Source organism: Lissotriton helveticus, chromosome 7, assembly GCF_964261635.1.
Source record: "Lissotriton helveticus chromosome 7, aLisHel1.1, whole genome shotgun sequence".
Lineage (NCBI taxonomy): Eukaryota > Metazoa > Chordata > Amphibia > Caudata > Salamandridae > Lissotriton > Lissotriton helveticus.
In genome coordinates this window covers 1,066,953,088-1,066,974,305 of record NC_136068.1, presented here as the reverse complement: position 1 = coordinate 1,066,974,305, position 21,218 = coordinate 1,066,953,088, and the positions used below count along the sequence as shown (strand labels likewise).

Sequence of the window (21,218 nt, the reverse complement as noted above, 5' to 3'; positions counted from 1 at the left end):
TGAAGGCAACCATGGTAATGCCTGTATTGTGAAGGCTGTTTCCCGAGGAAACCATAACTAATCAAGACAGTAAACAAAATTTGCCTACAGAAAATAAGCATATAAAATCCAACAATAAATACAATCATGCAGAGCACTAGCATCACATTTAGGCCTAGACCCTCAAAGCCTAGTAAGAATAACCTAAAAAATTACTCCTTCAAACGAGTGCCTGTGCACAAAACAAAGCTACAAATAAACCCAGAATTCGGCAAAAATGTTTCTAGCACATGCAGAAGTGAGTACCTCACGTGCATTGTGAGACAAGTTCTTGAACAGAGCTGAGTTTGAGATGGCACACAAAAGGACTCCATTTTGATGCATAAAAGATCAAGAACAATTGCATAAAAATTGGTTCCCACTTGGTCCATATAAAGTGGCAGATTGGCAACACACTGGAACCCTGGGTGTCATGGAGGTGGGGGAGGTGAGCCCACAAGTCCTTGGTAAAGTGTTGGGACAGAGGCCTGCTGCGCTGCCAGGTGCAGGGCAGGCTTTTCCATCTGTGGTGAGCCCGGGACGGGTGAAGATTTGATGTCGCCGAAGGCCTGCATTACTGGGCTCTTGAATGAATGAATGCCAAGACTTATAGAGCACGCAGCTACTCGGAATATCTCTGCGCTATTCAGAAAAGTAACAACCTTAGTAGCAAGTTCAATCTGACCGAAACAGATGTGTTTTTAACATTTTACGGAAAAACCCTTCGTTCAGTGTGTCGCTGAGGCAGACGATTCTAGGCGTGTGCCGCCTCTCCTCATCAGCTTAGAGCGCATGACCGCCACCCACTGGGCATTGCTAGAGCACAATGCTCTAGCTGGACAGTATGGCCACAGCCTGGCAATCAAATACCGTGGACCCGTGCCATGAAGGGAGCTGTGGCCAGGTATGCTGTTACCTGTGTTGACTAGTCCTCTGAAGAGTAGAGGAGGTGAAAGAGGATTTGATGGGACCTCCGGAGTTGGCGCTCTGGCCCTGTGGTCAGCCTATGCCAAGCAGAGTAACATCACCCACCTTCCTAGGTACAGCTGGGGAACGTTGGACCAGTGGACTTGCAGCAGTGGTCTGAAGCATCAATCTTTTGAAGCAAGCACCGGTTTCCTGTATCCACTTATGAGCTGGATGGCTCTTTGCTTTTCCTTCTGCTCCAACCACTGGAAAATATACTATGGTAATAGACACAATAGAGTACAAAGTAAAAGTCTCTGAGGATGCTGCTGCCTGTTGATACCTGTATCCCACTCACCTCGGTGCAACCAGAGCACGGCCATCAGAGGCAGAAAGGAAATGTTTTATGTTTCGTTTCCTCTAGAGCTACAGATTTTCTCAGTGACTGTAAGAGACAGTGGACGGGTCATCATCATTCTGGCCCCTTGTCTTTTTTTCCAATCTTGCAAGCCCCCCAGTTCGGGAAAGGGGGGATGTGTGTGGCCTTACAGAGGAGATGAGGGTCCTATCAACCTTTGTAGTCTACAAGGTGGATGTAAATGATGTTGATACGATTGAATGGTTTTGTAGGGTGAGGGAGGGAGATTGCGTTCTAATCCTTGAAGAATAACACATTTATGGACGGAGTAAGGAAGGTTTTCAGGGCCGGTGATCCCATTCGATGGAAGGCATTTTTGCTTGTTTGAAAGGTGAAAAGGAGTACAAGGAGGGTCCAGGAGAAGGGCGAGGGAGTGTTGTGTCACAGGTAACCCTACCCAGTCCCTCTCTATGATGAGTGCTCAGCTATCTTTGTTTTCTGCCCTCTCGGCTTACCGGCTGCCCATCCCACTCTCTGGAAGTGAAGCTGCAAAGTAGTTGTTATAGTCAGCAAGAGAAAGCAGGACTAGTCAGTGTCCTTACTCTCACTAGGACCAGGTCACATCTATATTTATTATTTAATTGCCTCTTCTAAAGGAAAGCGGTCTTCCCTCATGTTACCCCATCCAGTGGTGAGCTCACTCGCTAGAGGTGGGCGAGCCACTGAAAACTCGAGCCAGGCTCTACTCAAGGTCCTCGCGGAACCTCAAACCCAAAGCGAGCTGAGCTTTCTCCGGAGGTGACTTGGTCTAGAGGCTGCAGATGCCCACCATGGGGAACTGGGTTTGAATCTCGGCCTCGCCTCAGCATCTTATAAATTCAGTAAATCTCTTTGTGCCAAAAAGTAAAAGGTGTAACTAGTCTGTGTCTGTTGTGAAGTGTTGGCTCTATGTAAAGATGCCCTAACAAAAATGTGGATTCTGCCTGTCAGCCGCCCTCTAAGCTTCCAAGAACTAAGGACAAAACATTAACTATTGATACATTTTCTCATATCAGAGTATTTTTAAATACATGAGTTCAGGTTCTGTGCTGTACAGAAAACCTCTCTTACCTGTGATCTAATAAACTAAAATCTTGCTCCAGCTGTAATGAGAAACTAATCAACATATAGGATACTCATGACAACTGACTTACTTCTTAGTTCATTGTCATCAGGGTGGGGACGGGAATGTTTCTCAGTTCATCTTTAAAACAGTGACTGACACCTCAGGCATGGACCAGGACCTATTACCTTTGTGCCTTAACATTACAAAGGCTGACCCAAATAAAAATCAAAAAAACTTTCTGCAGGTTACATTATGGGTTACATTATGTTAACTCTGTTGAAAATCTGAGTAAAAATCATAATCAAACCAAGATCCACCGTGGTTGACCATGGAGGAAACCTCCACAGCAGTTGTTATTTTTAAATTGACATAAGAAGGGTAAAAGCAAGCCTAGAGGTTTAATGTCTTCATAGTGTGATGTAGCCATCAATAGTCCTGCGTTGTGAGGGGACCCTCTGCACAAAGGTGCAAAAAGGATGACACAGACCACCCGTCCTCTCTCCTGGCATCCAGCTAGGCTGCTCAGGCTCCTCCTCGCTGTTGGGCTCAATCGGCACACGAAGCGGTACCAGGCACCCACCCAAGCAATGGGAAGCTATACGAAGAACATACCAGCAGCAATCCATATCCCTCTGGAGGAAGATTCATCCCCTCTCAGCCAGGAGACCAAAGCCTTCCTTTTTCCAATCAGTCAGGCCACCTCTTCTGCTACCCATTGCGCTCCAGGGGGCATCTCATAGGGGGAGGGAGAAACACACTTCAGCAGCTGTCCATTTTTCTTCTGGAAGGCGTCCACTTCCGCCCCTTCTTTCTCGCATGGCTACCCCTAAGACCCAACATCTGTCCACTAAAAGTGCAACTTACAAGCAGACTGGTGTGATGGGACCAGCAGCAGCCGGGCAGACACCAACCACAAAACTGTCCTAAAACCAGCCTTTGTGCCACCAAAAAAGGCCTGCATCTGAGCCTCAGGCATTTGCCCATAGCCTGGTGCCCGACTGCCTACATTACCAATCTGAAGCTGCAGTTTGAAAGGAGTTTGGGTCCACTGATACTCCGAAATCAAACATATGAACCGGTTCTTCCTATTAAACACTGATTATATGCTCTATATATTTCCATATATGGAATTTTGATTCAGATCCAAGAATTTCCTTGACCATATCCAGGAATTAATGAATACTGCCCCAAATTGATACAGTCAAGACTGAGATAATCAGATACAGCCTAGACTGAGGTCATCATACACAGCCTAGACGGAGATCATCAGATACAGCCTAGACTGAGATCATCAGACACAGCCTAGACTGAGATCATTGGATGCAGCCTAGACTGAGATCTTCAGATACAACCTAGACTGAGATCATCAGATACAGCCTAGACTGAGATTATCAGATACAGCCTAGACTGAGATCATTGGATGCAGTTTAGACTGAGATCATTGGATGCAGCTTAGACTGAGATCATTCGATAAAGCTTAGACTTAAATCATCGGATAAAGCTTAGACTGAGATCATTCGATAAAGCTTAGACTGAAATCATCGGATAAAGCTTAGACTGAGATCATTGGATAAAGCTTAGACTGAGATCATCAGATACAGCCTAGAGATCTCAGATAGAGCCTAGACTGAGATCATCATATATAGCCTAGACGGAGATCATCATATATAGCCTAGACGGAGATCATCAGATACAGCCTAGACTGAGATCATCAGATAGAGCCTAGACTGAGATCATTGGATGCAGCCTAGACTGAGATCATTGGATGCAGCCTAGACTGAGATCATTTGATGCAGCCTAGACTGAGATCTTCAGATACAGCCTAGACTGAGATCATCAGATACAGCTTAGACTGAGATTATCAGATACAGCCTAGACTGAGATCATTGGATGCAGCTTAGACTGAGATCATTTGATAAAGCTTAGACTGAAATCATCGGATAAAGCTTAGACTGAGATCATTGGATAAAGCTTAGACTGAGATCATCAGATACAACCTAGAGATCTCAGATAGAGCCTAGACTGAGATCCTCAGATACAGCATAAACTGAGATCATCAATAAAGCTCAGATTGAGATCATTGGATTAAGCTTAGACTAAGATCATCGAATACAGCCTAGACTGAGATCATCGGATACAGCCTAGACTGAGATCATCGGATACAGCCTAGACTGAGATCATCAGATACAGCCTAGACTGAGATCAGCAGATAAAGCTTAGACCGCGATCATCAGATACAGCCTGGACTGAGATCATTAATAAAGCTCAGACTGAGATCATTGGATTAAGCTTAGACTGAGATCATCGCATGAAGCCTAGACTGAGATCATCAGATACAGCCTAGACTGAGATCATCGGATGCAGCCTAGACTGAGATAATCAGATACAGCTTAGACTGAGAGCATCGGATAAAGCTTAGACTGAGATCATCAGATACAGCCTAGATTGAGATGATTGGATAAAGCTTAGCCTGAGAGCATCAGATACAGCCCAGACTGAGATCATTGGATAAAGCTTAGACTGAGATCATCAGATGCAGCCTAGATTGAGATCATCAGATACAGCCTAGATTGAGATCATCAGATACAGCCTAGACTGAGATCATCAGATACAGCCTAGACTGCGATCATCAGATACAGCCTAGACTGAGATCTTCAGATACAACCTAGACTGAGATAATCAGATACAGCCTAGACTGAGATTATCAGATACAGCCTAGACTGAGATCATTGGATGCAGTTTAGACTGAGATCATTGGATGCAGCTTAGACTGAGATCATTCGATAAAGCTTAGACTTAAATCATCGGATAAAGCTTAGACTGAGATCATTCGATAAAGCTTAGACTGAAATCATCGGATAAAGCTTAGACTGAGATCATTGGATAAAGCTTAGACTGAGATCATCAGATACAGCCTAGAGATCTCAGATAGAGCCTAGACTGAGATCATCATATATAGCCTAGACGGAGATCATCATATATAGCCTAGACGGAGATCATCAGATACAGCCTAGACTGAGATCATCAGATAGAGCCTAGACTGAGATCATTGGATGCAGCCTAGACTGAGATCATTGGATGCAGCCTAGACTGAGATCATTTGATGCAGCCTAGACTGAGATCTTCAGATGCAGCCTAGACTGAGATCATCAGATACAGCTTAGACTGAGATTATCAGATACAGACTAGACTGAGATCATTGGATGCAGCTTAGACTGAGATCATTTGATAAAGCTTAGACTGAAATCATCGGATAAAGCTTAGACTGAGATCATTGGATAAAGCTTAGACTGAGATCATCAGATACAACCTAGAGATCTCAGATAGAGCCTAGACTGAGATCCTCAGATACAGCATAAACTGAGATCATCAATAAAGCTCAGATTGAGATCATTGGATTAAGCTTAGACTAAGATCATCGAATACAGCCTAGACTGAGATCATCGGATACAGCCTAGACTGAGATCATCGGATACAGCCTAGACTGAGATCATCAGATACAGCCTAGACTGAGATCAGCAGATAAAGCTTAGACCGCGATCATCAGATACAGCCTGGACTGAGATCATTAATAAAGCTCAGACTGAGATCATTGGATTAAGCTTAGACTGAGATCATCGCATGAAGCCTAGACTGAGATCATCAGATACAGCCTAGACTGAGATCATCGGATGCAGCCTAGACTGAGATAATCAGATACAGCCTAGACTGAGATAATCAGATACAGCTTAGACTGAGAGCATCGGATAAAGCTTAGACTGAGATCATCAGATACAGCCTAGATTGAGATCATTGGATAAAGCTTAGCCTGAGAGCATCAGATACAGCCCAGACTGAGATCATTGGATAAAGCTTAGACTGAGATCATCAGATGCAGCCTAGATTGAGATCATCAGATACAGCCTAGATTGAGATCATCAGATACAGCCTAGATTGAGATCATCAGATACAGCCTAGACTGAGATCATCAGATACAGCCTAGACTGCGATCTTCCAAACGTAGAATATCCAGGGAAAGTGCTGTGTAGGTAATTTGCTTTCAGCCTCTAAGAGAGAAGCACTTTGCAGTTTTGAGGTAGGTTTCAGGATAGTCTGCAGAGAGTACCAATCCTACCTAGATTGCTCCAGGCACTAGAACGTATATAGAGTTCCACAAAACAATAATGGGGAAAATCGGGCAAGGGAGCACACAGGCTTTTTTTAGGGCTCCAGCACCACTAGTCACAAAGCACCCCTCCGGATGGTGTGGACGTAAACACTCCAAATGCTCATTCACCAAGGTGGACTGGAGGTGGCTTTGACGAATCCACTCACCTACCTGAATACTGATGGTGAACTCCTAGACACCAAGGCAAAGCAATTGTTGAGTAAGCAAAAGTTCTCTGTAAAAAGGAAGAGAGAGGACAGAATACCCTAAACGACAACCAGGACTGGTAGCATAATAACAGAGTGGGGACCAAAAAGAGATAAGAAACACAACAAAGTGAAGGGACGCAGCCCTGAATGACTAACATGAGTGGGAGCCACTGCAAAGTGTTGCCAGGCACTGATGAAATTGTGATAGGATGATTTGTACCTGCCCTGCCTCTCATGACCTGGGAGCGTACCTTACCATCGCTGTTCTGCCTTTAGGAACTGTAATACACTGTAGTCTACCTCCCGAGCCCCACCTCCCAGTTTCAATATTCTCCATCTTCCTGGTTTAAATGAAAATGTGAATGGATTCTCGTGGCTATAACTTGTGAATTCCTGCACCTACAGAAATGTATGTGGGTGGGTGGTTCCTGACAGAGCTGCCTTGTCTGAATTCTGACAGCCGGATTGGAGTTCCAGCTGTGGTTACCAGCTGGGAGATAGAATCACATATAGAAATATAAATGGGTGACACTGAATTACAGGGATGTTTTACACCAATGGGTTCTGAGTGATATCAAATACACAATGAGAACATTGCTCAAGTGGTTTATATGGTGTGATTCAGAATCCTGAGCTTAAAAACATTCCCATAACTCACTTTTTACCCATCTATAATATTGTCATGCATGGCCTCCAAAAGCAAAAGCCCCTGTTTTCAGTTTTTAGGCAGGGGCAGAGGAGTAATGGAATAGGCATACATGACATGACCACTCCTGCCTGTCTCAAATGTAAAAAAAACATTATCTGCCATCCTTAACCAACCCCCGTTATCTTGCCTCTCTCTCCTGCACCTGTGACTTCTGCTTTTAGTTGTAGCACACAAGCAGAGCTGCTCTGACAATCTCTTAAAGAGCCTTCCAGCCTGGCCTGGTAGACCTTTATGATGTAGCAACAGTGAGTAATGAGTTTTGTTAATGTTGCTACGTCATACCAGTGAAATACTGGTGTAAACGATAAAGACTTAAAATGGAAGCCATGCAAAACAAAGTTAGACTTATCTCACTAAGGGAGCCGTAGTTCACTTTCGGTTGCCTGGCCTAAACAGCAAGGTTGTCTGCAGAAAGAGAAAAGTGTATAAGGTTTTTTGCACAACAAACCAGCAATCTATTTGCATACACGTCTAAAATAAGATTAAATAAAAAGGTAAACATCTAATAGGAACAACTGCCACAAACGAAGAAAAGCGGTAAAAGACCACAGTTTACAGCTAGTCTTCTAGAGAGTAATAATGTGGGGCCTGATTTAGGGTTTAGAAGACTGGTAGATGACCTGTCCACCCTATGAGGATTGTATGCATATGCAGCCCTCTAAATAGCGCAGCTCGATAATCCACTGCTTTCTGCCAGGTGTTTCACATCCAGCAAATTCTACATCAGGCTTGAGGTGTCCCCAAGAATCGGTTATCAATGGTGTCCACCATAGGGCAGCAAAACACAAAGAATGTTCATTGAAGCGCCTCGGCCATCCTAGAGACTAGTGGGGTTGGGGTGAAGTAACTTTCCTCAGTAGGTCTTTGAAATGCATGTGCAAGCTTTTTCAGTAGGTTAGTTTTGAGTTGGTTCTTTCTGGTGTGGTCTCAGGGGAAGCAGTCCTATCAAACACAGCTGCAGGAGTCTCCCCACAGCTGCCACCGTTACATGCAGTCTTCCCATTAGCACATCAGCTACTTGGGAAGTTCAGCCAGAACTTAGCTGCATGATTGCTTTTAATGGTTGAGCTCGTGCCGCCCACCTAGGCCTAGAGAGTGACAATGGAAGACAGCGCCATGGTCACCACATGGAGTTATGAAAGTGATACACTGCGCGCTGGCGTCAATGACAGGACACAGGTCTTTAAATTGTCAAGGACACAGGTGTTTAAATTGTCAATATGATCACCGTTCGTGACAACTGCTTCATCGTTTCACTCCCTGCGCTTCGTAGTCTAGGGCGCTCCTCAATGTACAGCGCGGTTGCTTACATATGTAGTGCTTAGGAGTTCTGTCACCTTTCCCACGCAGATCGCATGAATAGCTGGTGCCACGTGAGTGCCTGTTTGTGATACTGTACCAACAGGCAGACTTTGTCCAAGTAAACATGTTGAACCTAAAGATGCGTCTTGCGAAGCGCGACGGTCCTTTACCATGTTTTCCTCTCCCTGAGGTTTCTTCTCTGTCTTGCTGGGTCTCTTCCTCACAGAGTATGGAAGAGCAACAAGCTCTGGGTGTGTACGAAATACCCGACACCAGTTGCTGACTTATTTGCAGGACATTTTGTTGAGGTCTTCTGAATGTGCACTTATTGGATATGCGATGGCGAGGATTTCGTCTCATTGTTCATCTTCGGGGAGAGCTTCTTAACAGAGATCCCGAAGATCGGAGGGGGCTACACTCTGAAACCCTCAATAAACCTCAGCAACCTCACTGAAGGGATTGAGTGGTTGTAATCAGAATTGCAGAACTGTTATAACAAAATGAAGTGTTGGTCATGCCATTGGTGTAACGCAAAATTAAGTGACTATCTGCAAAATATGTCAAGAGACTCCTAAATTGACACAAAGGCTGGCCGCCCACCAGATATACAAGAGCCTGGAGCTCAGCGGGGTCCTCCAGCGCAAGCCTCCACCCAGGGCCTTGAAAACAATGGGGGCCTAAAGGGCTGGCTGCCTCCCCAATATACAGCTCAGTAGCGGCCCCAAGAACGCCTCCCTGATGTACAAAAGTCTTGTGCTGAGTGGGGGCCTCCAAGGGTGGCCACCTCTCAGCTATAAAGAGCATTTGATGTGAGTAGGGGCATCAGTGGCTAACCACTGTCCAGGTATACAAGGGCCTTAGGCTCAGTGTGTCCATCAAGGCTCACATACTTCCAGGCTCAGTGAGAGCCTCTAAGGCTGGCCTACCACAGACCTTAGGCTCAATGAGGGTCTCTAAGGCTGTCTGCCTCCCAGATATACGCTGACCGTAGGCTCAGTGAGTGTCTCCAAGGCTGGCCGCCTCGCAGCTCTACAAAGACCTTAGATTCAGTGGTGGCATCCAAGGCTGGTGGCCTCCCAATTGTACAAAGGCCTTCGGCTGCATGGAGGCTGCCAAGGCTGGCCGCTACCCATATATAATCGGTCCTAGGACTGAGTTGGCCCCTCATCTAAGACAGAGCCCCCGTCCCACTCCTTCAACACTGAGGATGCAGGGGCCTAGGATAAACCCTGTATCTCGTACCTGTGCTTCTCAGATAGGATTTAAAACTCCCTTCCTGTCTACAGTTTGGAGTTTTTGTTCCTTTTCAAAGAAAAACATGGTTCTTGCTTTCTTAGTGGTCCCTGCTTTTCTCGTCGCCAACTGTTGTTTGGACTTGTTGGTCAGTGCGGTGCACCATGTCTTCTGCCAGCAGAATTCTCCTCGACTCGAGTCTCTTTGGGGTGGCGGAGAGGGAATACTAAGCTCATGTGCCCAGTTTTTACGTTCTTCCCGCCAACAGGTGTCTGGGGCTGAGCTATGAGATTTGTTGGAAAGGATGGAGCGATGCGCGCACAGGTGTCTGTCTGTCATACGGAAGTCCTGAGCGGTAAGAGAAGTGGCGGGCAAATGGGAGGATGTATGTGAAATCGCGGGCGAGCCGGAGAAGAGGGGAAGGAAACAGCTGAAACGCTGACGGTAAGAGGAGGAAAGGGACAATGAGGAGAACTGACGATCAGGAGGGAGAGGGGGGCTGGCGGGACGTGGGGAGACTGAGAACGATCGGAAAATTGTATGAGATCCTTTTAACCAACATTTGATGGCATTTCACATCTCTGGGGGGAGAGGCCAGGCAGGAGGAAATGAGATTACTTGCTCCTCTGCTGACAGGTGATTTGAAAAATGGAGGGGGTTTCAATTCGCTGTCACTTATTTAACGCTATTTGCTGTTCCCGGGAGTGTGAAGGGAGGGGGCAGAGTGCGAAGGTGCCGTGGAAGAAGGCCCAGCGAAAGATCCAGGCAGGGGAAGACCCTATTGATGAGAGCGCTGTGCTTCCCTAGAGCTGAAAAAGAGGCTGGACTTTCCGGGACTGCTGCAGGGCGAGAGTGTGAGTAAGGAGAATAAATAAAAGGCTACAAAGTTTCTGTGTATGTGCAATGATCTTTCCTGTCCTTACTTGGATATTACCAGTGATGGAAATAGATAAAATACTTTGATGGCGGAAAGAGGCGGAGGCTTAAGGGGTGGGCCTTCCCCTCATCCTCTGTCAGAACAAATGTGTTATTTTAACAAGCTCTGCTCTGGAAGACATTGACATCCAAGGTAAAACTGACCGCATTTTAATATGGCTTAAGGGATGACCTACTGCTAAAAGAACTCAGGTTGTATATATGCCAGGCCAGCTATAGAGCATTACAGTCAGTTACATGTGTTGGCGCTATCTCTTAGCATGATTAATGTAGCGCCCATATGCAGGGTCGTGGACAGTATTGTGCTCAAGAACAGATGAGGCAATGTGTCCCTAAAGATAAGATTCAAACAGCATTTCAAAATACAGTCAATAATAAAGAGTGACTCAAAAACTGAGATCTAGATCCGAAATTTAGAAAACTAAGCAAGTTTATTAAAAAAATAAAGTGCAATACAGGATGAATAAATGAATGCAGCAGCAGTCGTTATGAATCAGTCAAAGGACGTAGAAATCAATTAGCATGAAGGCTGTCAGACCTGAAAATGCAGCATTAAGTTAAATCTGCAAAACAGACTAAGTCAAAAATGTGTCGCAAATCGACAGAGAATCGGGCAGCAGCCCTAGAAGTACCAAAAAGATCCTGGCTTACCCCCAAATTTGAGGGTTCATACAGCCAATTTCATCATAGAAAATGAATAAACTGCAATGTTAGCTTGGTGCGGGTTAAAATATAGACATATTATCAAATCACTTTTCTGCATTATAAGACGTCGTGTGACCATACCATCTTTGTACTATCTCACTACATGAATATTGTCTCACATCTTCTCACCTAATATCATCCAGAGGTGTCAGAATAAACTAATTACATGAACAATAAAAGAACTCTTGAATGAATGCAATATACTGTGCTAGTAGGAAGACCCTTGAAATCTACATAAATTTTTCCTTCGGAGTCTTTGAAAACAACGTTACTACAAATTAAACTGTGCACATGCAGTGTCCTTGAGAAAATATGAACGTGCAGGTCTCCTGTCATCTAGGCTGTGACCATAGAGGAGAACTGGACTAGCTGAGTCACAGCTTGCAAAGGATGCTTCGACAATACTCGTAAAAGGGACGGCTTTGTCCCACCTTGCTTAGGGTGCTGAGAATCGCGTTGTACAGGGGTGTCACTATTATTAGTGCCGCTGGGTTAACAGCACCAGGGCCCTGGAATATGAGTGAGGGGAAATATGCACCCAATATTATATCTGTCTTTTATTACTGAAATTGGTGGGGTCCATTTTCCTTCCATTAGTGCCCATGGCAGCTTTTGTGCAAACGTGTTTTCTAAACTAGCTAAGTAGAGCCACAATGTAGGAAGAAAGAACAAACATGTTATGTTATATGGAACTCATAAAAGTAAAGAAACTCCCTAGCACACGTCAAATATCCAGTTCTTTTCAGTTTTTCAAAATTATGCATTCATCATTCTTGCATTCAGAAATAGTCAGTGTGATATTCTGACTGGCGCCTCAGAAACCTAAAACAATACCACTGGCCTAGTTTTTTCTGAATTCATAAAAGTACATGCCATACGTTTACTCTGCCTCCTGATGACTGCTTGTGAGTGCCTGCCCAGTCAATCTTGTTGGTACGGGTCAGGGGTAATCCCTGACCTCCAGCCAAACATTTATAATCCTGCCCTGTATTGATAGAAGGTTAGAGGAGGGCTTTAGGGACATGCTTCCAAGTTCTGAATCCTAAGCATAAAGACTCGGTATTTATTAGATCCCAGTAAAGAAAAACAGGTTCGAGAGAGGTCGTCATGGAGTATGGATTGGAACAACCCTCACTGCGCCATTGGATCGCCATCTGCTGTTCATGCTGTGCCAGGGACGGGGTTTGTGGATCTGAGTTGCAGGGATGTGTATGAGTGACCTCCTCCAAAGGATCCTTCCTACACTTTTTATTGAGAGCTGGGAAGAGTTTTGTGCAGAGTGAAGCTAGGCCTTGTTGTGCATGGAAGGGCACATCCTCCATTGGGGGCAAACTGACATTTCCAATGAGGGGATTCATTTCCAAATTCTCGAGTTGGGAATAAGCAGTGCCACTTTCATGGTCTTTACAAGGAGGGTTAGTAATCCCTGCCACTAAATGTTAATTGCTATTTCTCAATTTGACTTCGTGAGATCAAACCCCTCAATATAATATGTTTCAGGAGCGAAACATCAGTGCATTGAAGTATTTAGGTCAATCGTTTGAATTGGCAACAAGCCTTGTTTTCATGGTATCTAGTCTTACCATGAGTCCATCAGTCTTCACCTTCAGTCTCGCCATACTTAACTGTTTCAAGAAGTGAATATCCACCACTTGCCACTCTAGTTTGTAATAACAAAGGCTTTTTTGAGTGACCCCTCCAATATTTTGCGAAGTTGATCTGATCTCAAGAAGCCCATGTTGACGCAGCTGCACAGTACTGTTCTGCTGCCCAGCAGTATTCTACATGAATTTCATGTCCCGGTGGAAAAGTCCTAATTTTCTGTGCTAAACCTCCTCATAAACATGATCCCCTAAAAAGGCCCAGTAGTTTGAGTACAGAGCTGCAAAATCTGCTCTTGTCTAATTGGCTAAAACTTGTAATTTTTGCTCTTGAAATCTGCTCCTCCTACCTTGAACTTCAAAGAAAGGTGATTTTTATGAGGTTCTTCTCCACAGATTTGAAAACTTTGATTTTGCAGAATGACACTTGCCCTTTTTGGAAATGATTGACTTAGGGACACAAAGATACTCAAAGATCATTTTCACGCGGTCATTTTGTGTAACCATCTTGCAGTTCCTTAGTCATCGGAAACAGTGATGTGCAGTCCAATTCGAGATTGAATTACGTTACCTGTTTGCAACAAGGTGCTGTCCATGAACTGTCCACACTGGATGGAAAAAACTGTGAAAAAGTTAAAGCACCCACAGATCTTCCTAATACTGACGTCACCACCTGGGGTCTGCTTGGGAAAGAGTAGTCAACACAGTATTGTGTGAAACTAAATTCTCACATTTTTGGAGATGGGGGTATGTATCGTGCCCAAATAGATACACAAGAGGACAGAGTGGTTACATCTATTGTATAGAAGCCCACGGGCAACACGGTGTAGCAGGTGGCTCGCTACTAAAAGATTCCTTTGGTTGAAGTTAGTTTAGCAGAGATCCCGTGTGTCTAGAGGTGCTCTTTCCAGAGGGCATGGCTGAACCTTCTGCCCTATAGCAGCCCTTCGCAGTAGCCCATACCTCGCTGAGACTGTGTGAGGCATGTGGTCTCGCGCAGTGATAGAAGTAGGCGGGGACGGAAGGGCACGGCGTGCCCCTATTTTTAAAAAAATGTTCAGTCCGTTCCCCTACTTCTTGCTGTCAAAAAAGCGTCCCGGGACGGCAAGAATAGTCCAACTTTAAAATGATAAAAATTTTCTTTCCGCTTCCAGGGGCTGCTCGCACTTCTCTGTTGTACTCCAGAGGCTGCAGCAGCCCCCGCCCCCCCCTGAGCTCGCACAGACCGAGGGCTGGCCATTGTCATTCCGATTGAGGCAGATTAGCCCCTTTAGAATGACAAAGCGCCCGCCCTCTGCCTTTAACATATCAAGTGCCCCTGAGATTGGAGTTGGTGATTAGAGAGCTTTCCCCAAGCAGAGTACTGTGGGGAACTTGACACCTTTGTCAATGTTGTACACAGAGTGAAGTGAACTGGGCAGGAGCAGTGACCACAGTGACCGGACAGAAGAGGCGACAGGAAAGGAGAGGTACTAGGGCAGGAGAGGTGTCGGGCAGGAGAGGTGTCGGGGCAGGAGAGGTGACGGGGCAGGAGAGGTGACGGGGCAGGAGAGGTGTCGGGGCAGGAGAGGTGACGGGCACGAGAGGTGACGGGGCAGGGGAGGTGACGGGCACGAGAGGTGACGGGGCTGGGGAGGTGACGGGCACGAGAGGTGACGGGGCAGGGGAGGTGACGGGGCAGGGGAGGTGACGAGGCAGGGGAGGTGACAGGGCATGAGCTAGAGCAGTAACCGGGCGTGAGCGGTGAAAGGACAGGAGCGGTGAAAGGACCAGGAGCGGTGAAAGGACCAGGAGCGGTGAAAGGACCAGAAGCGGTGAAGGGGCAGGAGCAGAGAACAGGACAGGAGCAGAGAACAGGACAGGAGCAGGGAACAGGACAGGAGCAGGGAACAGGACAGGAGCAGGGAACAGGACAGGAGCAGGGAACGGGACAGGAGCAGGGAACGGGACAGGAGCAGGGAACGGGACAGGAGCAGGGAACGGGACAGGAGCAGGGAACGGGGCAGGAGCAGTGAACGGGGCAGGCGCAGTGAATGGGGCAGGAGCAGTGAACGGGGCAGGAGCAGTGAACGGGACAGGAGCAGTGAACGGGGCAGGAGAGGTGACGGGCAGGAGAGGTGACGGGGCAGGAGAGGTGACGGGGCAGGAAAAGTGACGGGGCAGGAGAGGTGACGGGGCAGGAGAGGTGACGGGGCAGGAGAGGTGACGGGGCAGGAGAGGTGACGGGGCAGGAGAGGTGACGGGGCAGGAGAGGTGACGGGGCAGGGGAGTGACGGGGCAGGAAAGGTGACGGGGCAGGAAAGGTGACGGGGCAGGAAAGGTGACGGGGAATGAGCTAGAGCAGTAACGGGGCGTGAGCGGTGAAAGGACAGGAGCGGTGTAAGGACAGAAGCGGTGAAAGGGGCAGGAGCAGTGAACAGGGCAGGAGCAGTGAACAGTGCAGGAGCAGTGAACGGGGCAGGAGCAGTGAACGGGGCAGGAGCAGTGAACAGGGCAGGAGCAGTGAACGGGGCAGGAGCAGTGAACGGGGCAGGAGCAGTGAATGGGGCAGGAGCAGTGAACGGGGCAGGAGCAGTGAACGGGACAGGAGCAGTGAACGGGGCAGGAGAGGTGACGGGCAGGAGAGGTGACGGGGCAGGAGAGGTGACGGGGCAGGAGAGGTGACGGGGCAGGAAAAGTGATGGGGCAGGAGAGGTGACGGGGCAGGAGAGGTGACGGGGCAGGAGAGGTGACAGGGCAGGAGAGGTGACGGGGCAGGAGAGGTGACGGGGCAGGAGAGTTGATGGGGCAGGAGAGTTGATGGGGCAGGAGAGGTGGTGGGGCAGGAGAGGTGATGGGGCAGGAGAAGTGACAGGGCAGGAGAAGTGACGGGGCATGAGCTAGAGCACTAACCGGGCGTGATCGGTGAAAGGACAGGAGCGGTGAAAGGACAGGAGCGGTGAAAGGACAGGAGCGGTGAAAGGACAGAAGCGGTGAACGGGGCAGGAGCGGTGAACAGGGCAGGAGCGGTGAACAGGGCAGGAGCGGTGAACAGGGCAGGAGCGGTGAACAGGGCAGGAGCGGTGAACAGGGCAGGAGCGGTGAACAGGGCAGGAGAAGGGAACAGGGCAGGAGAAGGGAACAGGCCTGTAGAAGTGACGGGCCAGGAGAAGTGACGGGCCAGGAGAAGTGACGGGCCAGGAAAAGTGACTGGCCAGGAGAAGTGACGGGCCAGGAAAAGTGACGGGCCAGGAGAAGTGACGGGCCAGGAGAAGTGACGGGCCAGGAGAAGTGACGGGCCAGGAGAAGTGACGGGCCAGGAGAAAGGAGGGGCAAGGAGAAGGAAGGGGCCAGGAGAAGGGAGGGGCCAGTAGAAGGGAGGGGGCAGGGGAATTGACGAAGCAGGAGTGTTGATCGAGCATGAGCAGGAGTACTGACTGGACTGGAGCAGTGAAAGGGCAGGAGCAGGCGTTTCCCAGGGCGACTGGAAAGGTAGGGGGCCAGTTTAGTTTGGGAGGGACCGGTTTTGTACAAGTGCAGGAGTTTTAAAAACACTGCAAAGTTCTTTGTATATTCAGCAGGTTTCGGTCAACAATACAAGTGCCAAGATAACTTTGGTGATCAATGTACCTGCTGGAGAGAGATGGGAGCATGTTTTGTCTAGTGGCTGTTTTACTCATCTAAGGTAGTGCAGAGTGGTAATATGCCTGCTGCAAAGAACATGTACCATGCATATCAAAGAGCAATATGTTATGTGCATAGTTCAGTGGGTACTGCTTTGTTTTCACTTCCTGAATGAAAGGACACTTGATTACATATGGCCTGGCAGTTCGGGCTGGACTGTTCACATTGGGCGCAGGATCAAGACTGATTTGCATATGGCTCGGTCCAAACTGGAATGGCATAGTGAGCAAAAAACGATGGATTTAAGCCCAGATCTCTGAACTGGGATGAATGTAGGACATTGTTCTGCCTTCTGTCCATCAATTGTTCTTTTTGCATTTGTCACCCCGAGTGGGACAGGTATGCTCAGACAATAGTCCCATGCTCTCCATGCCACTGGAATCAAGCTATCCTGGTTGATGAGGGCTGAAAGCCCGAAACCGGTCCTAGGATGCTTGATTCCGGTCCAGGGAGGACCTGGCCTGGCAGTTCGGGCTGGACTGTTCTCATTGGGTGCAGGATCAAGACTGATTTGCATATGGCTGGGTCCAAACTGGAATGGCATGGTGAGCAAAGAAACAATGGATTTAGGCCCAGATCTCTGTACTGGGGTGAATGTATGATATTGTTCTGGATTCTGTCCACCAGTTGTTCTTTTTGCTATATTATGATTGAGCAGCTAGCTGGCTGACATGAATATGAAGGAGCCTTTGTGGGTTTCCTTGAGTCTAGATTCTCCTGAAGAGTCCCTTTCTCTTTTGAGCCTTGCTTAACACATGTGTACATAAGGAGCCCTGTATTCATGACCTCAATGTTTGAGACAAAAAATAATAATGGATTTCTGAACAATGAGAGTAAAAGCATTAAGGTAACATGTTGTTCCTGCTTATGTTTCACATGCTTTACATAAACCTGTATTCCCTGTGCGTGTTTGCTTTTTCCTGAATTAAACCTCAAATAAACATATCCATTCTTTTAATTAAATAATGTTATAAGCTGTAACTGGTCAGTGAAATGCTAAACGTACTAAAAATTGGTATGTTTTGCTATTTCTAGCCACACCCCTGACTCCGCCCACTGATTCAATCTTCGGTTATTCCCGCCCCCTGATTCTCCACCCACAGTTCCCCTACTTTTGTTTTCCCACTTCGACCACTGGTCTCGCGGGGGTTCACCGCGCTCGCTCATTGGTTTGAGATTTTGATATGGAGAAGGGACTCGGTCGCCCCCTAGCGGTTACAGGCCTCTTTGCTGTCGTCAGTGCAAGGCTTCAAGCTGGGACGGGCGCCTGCACATGACATACCTGTGTTTTTCTCTTCAAGGGTTGATTTCGCTTTCCTGCACAGGGCGGGGTGGGGAGGCGGAGAGCGCCCAGGATCCCGGTCGTCACTGGGATGCTTGACAGGTTTAGACTGCCCCTGCCCCAGCCCTGCTAGCCTCTCATGCCAGCTGTGACATCCCCATGGCCCAGACTGCCAGTGCGCGCGCCCCTTCCATGCTCCAGATTGTCCGGGGCCTCGTCTGGTGGGATGACTCCTCTCCCGCCGGAGCGCGAGGCTTCGGGGACAGATGTAGCGACAGAAGTCTCATTAAATGCAGCGTATGCTTGGAAATGGAGAGGGCTTCATCCCACGGATGAGGCGGAGGGGTGGGAGTAATTGCTTTCTGCTGTCAGGTTGTTTGCTGGTAATTCGCTGGACAGTGGTGAGTGGGGGTCTCACTTCTGTCTCTGGCGCAGGGCACCGCCCCTCCCCCTGCCCAGGGCAGGCATAGCTGCTGGTGAGGAAGGGCTGCCTGAGAATCTTCGCCGGCAGCCTGCCCTGTAATCGCTGTAAATGTAATAAAGATGCGATTGGAGCAGTGTCGCGGCCTAACCAGATTTCGCCTAGAGACCGATTTCATGCTTTTCTCACCTCCCTTCCTCCGTCTCAGGCAGACGAATCCCCGATGCTCTCTCTCTCCCTCTCTCCCACCCCTGTGTTCGCTTCTCCTATATTTACAGGTCTGCTCTCTCCTTAGCCAGCTCTCGGCTCGCCCCTCATGCGTTCACACTTTCTCCCTTGGCTTTTCTGATACCATTTTCGCTATAACTCCTCCTTCCACTTTCTTCTTTTCCTTCCCAATTTCTGCAGTCTGATCTTTCGTTTCCTATATTTCCCGAGCTGTCTCCCACTTTCTCTTCCTCGTTATTCTCATTATTTCGATACAGATGCCCTCTGCTTCTTCTGGTGTTCTGCTTCCCTACATTGACCTTTTTTGTTATATATTTCTCTTCCGCATCTCTGGCCCTTTCCCTCTTTCTTTCCTCACCGTTCTCTGTCATTTCCTTCCTTCCTATCACTTTCCTATTTTCTTCTTCCTTCATTCTCCTGTGGCATGATTTCATTTCTTCCATTTCCTTCTAGGCCAATCCCACTGCATCACCCTTTTACTTTCACTATGCGCACTCTCTTTCCCTCATCTTAAATGCTACACTTTTTTCCACTCTCCATCCTTTTTTCTGAATACTGCTTTCTGTGTTCTCCCCTACTTCTCCTGATCCTCCTTCCAGGTAGGTCTTTTCAGTCTTCTCCACATCTGACCTTGCTCTTCTTCCTGTCTCTCCCCCGCAGGTCTCTGGGGAAGTTGCTGTTGGCTGCCACCTCATTCAGGGCATCTAAACCGTGAGTAATTCAAGCCTTCTTTACTGCTCTCTGCCTGTGTCCTCTTTCCCTGGTCTGTATTGTTCTCAATGTCTCTCCCCGCTCTAGTTTTGTCCTACCCTGGAGCAGCTGGGTCTGTGGCCCTTGCCTGGCCATCAGCACCACTTCATGCCCTGTGCCCCTGGGGCCTCTTAGTTCTATTGACCCACCCATGCTACTGAGGACACTTCTGCAGGCAGGTGTCTGCTGCCTGCTGTGCTTCACCCCCTGAATCTCGCCGGCATCTTGGTGGCATGGCTCTCCTTCATCTCTTGAGATGTCTCGTTCAAAGTCCACGCTTTTGAGGACCTGGCGTCAGTGTGTGACCTATCAGTATGTCACGTGTCATATCTCTTCCACAGCATTGACATAACCTCACTTCATGTGGTAAATCCAGGTAAGTAGAAATGGGGCTACGAATAGTAATTCTTGTTTCTATAGGTATACAAGAACGTTATATTGTGTTATTTTATAGGTAAATAGTGGTAAATAGGAGATGACTGTCTTTAGAGTAAAATCACCTCCAAGCTGTTGAGTGTTTTCTGGCGAGGGTCTAATCCAGATGTGGATACATTTGGAAATTCAGGTAAAAAATTGTGGGTCTAGAATTCGCCACTATCAATTTGGGTTTCACTATAAGATCTCTGAACTAGACAAAATCTGCAGCTTCCTGAAAGTGCTCGGATCCTTTGGTATCTCATTCAGTCATCACGTTTAAAAGCCAGATTCCGAGGTTAATGAGATTCACACTGGCAAATCAATAAAAATAATATACAAATAAAAAATGTCCTCCGGTGCCTGCAGCCCTTTTCACTACCATCTTTGTGTTTGTTGCTAACTGAGTGAGCGACAGCGTCGGATTGGTAACGTGGGCACTCGGGCAATGCCCGAGGGGCCGATGTCCAGTTCCAGCTGTGGGCTGCTTTTTTGAGCAGCCTTGGGACGATTAGGCAGATCTGCGTTATTCAGATGCCGCCAGCGACCCAGTGGGTGCCTGACTGGCCTTTCTGGAGGCAGATCAGCCTCAATTACTTCTCTTTTATTTATGAGCAGAGGTGTCATTCCCTTTCTCTCGCTGGGGCTGGCCCATTAACATATGCTTATTGAGCGGGGCAGGGAGCATGACCAATAGCGGCCTCACTTGTATACAGGTGTGTTTCACCAGTGCAAGCGAATCCGTGCATTTTTCTTAACCCCCCTTTGGGGCCTATTGGCTGATTCCAAAGCATTTTGGCGATTTTGCACAGCATCAGCAAGATGCCATGCAGCATGGCCAGAAATGAAAATAAAATAAACAAAAATATTTTTTCAAAGGCGCAATGAAGTGGCCATATAATTTTGTAGGCAAGCACATGCTTCACCTTTCATGCACAGCTATGAAATTACGCCACTCCACTTATAGGTATTGCTTTCTGGACAGCTCATACACTGACTGTTGTTTGCTTAAAGTGAGCGTAGAGCCCACCACTTGCTTACTATTGGTTGGCTTCATTGTCCCTCTAATTTACTTGTTTCTTATTCGTTAGTGTGTGTGAGCTTTTCTTCCTCTTCTTGAGTTTGTCCCTCCCCTGGAGCATTACAGTGCACTTATACTGTTTGCTTTTTCAGGTGCTATGTTTTTCTTTGTTTAAGCACTCTCTAAGAGTGCATGTGTTTTTCAGCTGTC

General features: G+C 47.4%; 1 long non-coding RNA gene across 1 annotated transcript in view; it reads left to right on the top strand.

Annotated features, from left to right (window-relative positions):
- Positions 1-19,535, top strand: part of LOC144767227 (uncharacterized) — a 514,231-nt gene extending 494,696 nt beyond the window's left edge. Inside the window, exon 4 of the long non-coding RNA XR_013598105.1 lies at positions 19,484-19,535. This is a non-coding gene — a long non-coding RNA (uncharacterized LOC144767227). The remainder of the gene's footprint in view (positions 1-19,483) is intronic.
- Positions 19,536-21,218: the final 1,683 nt, after the last annotated feature.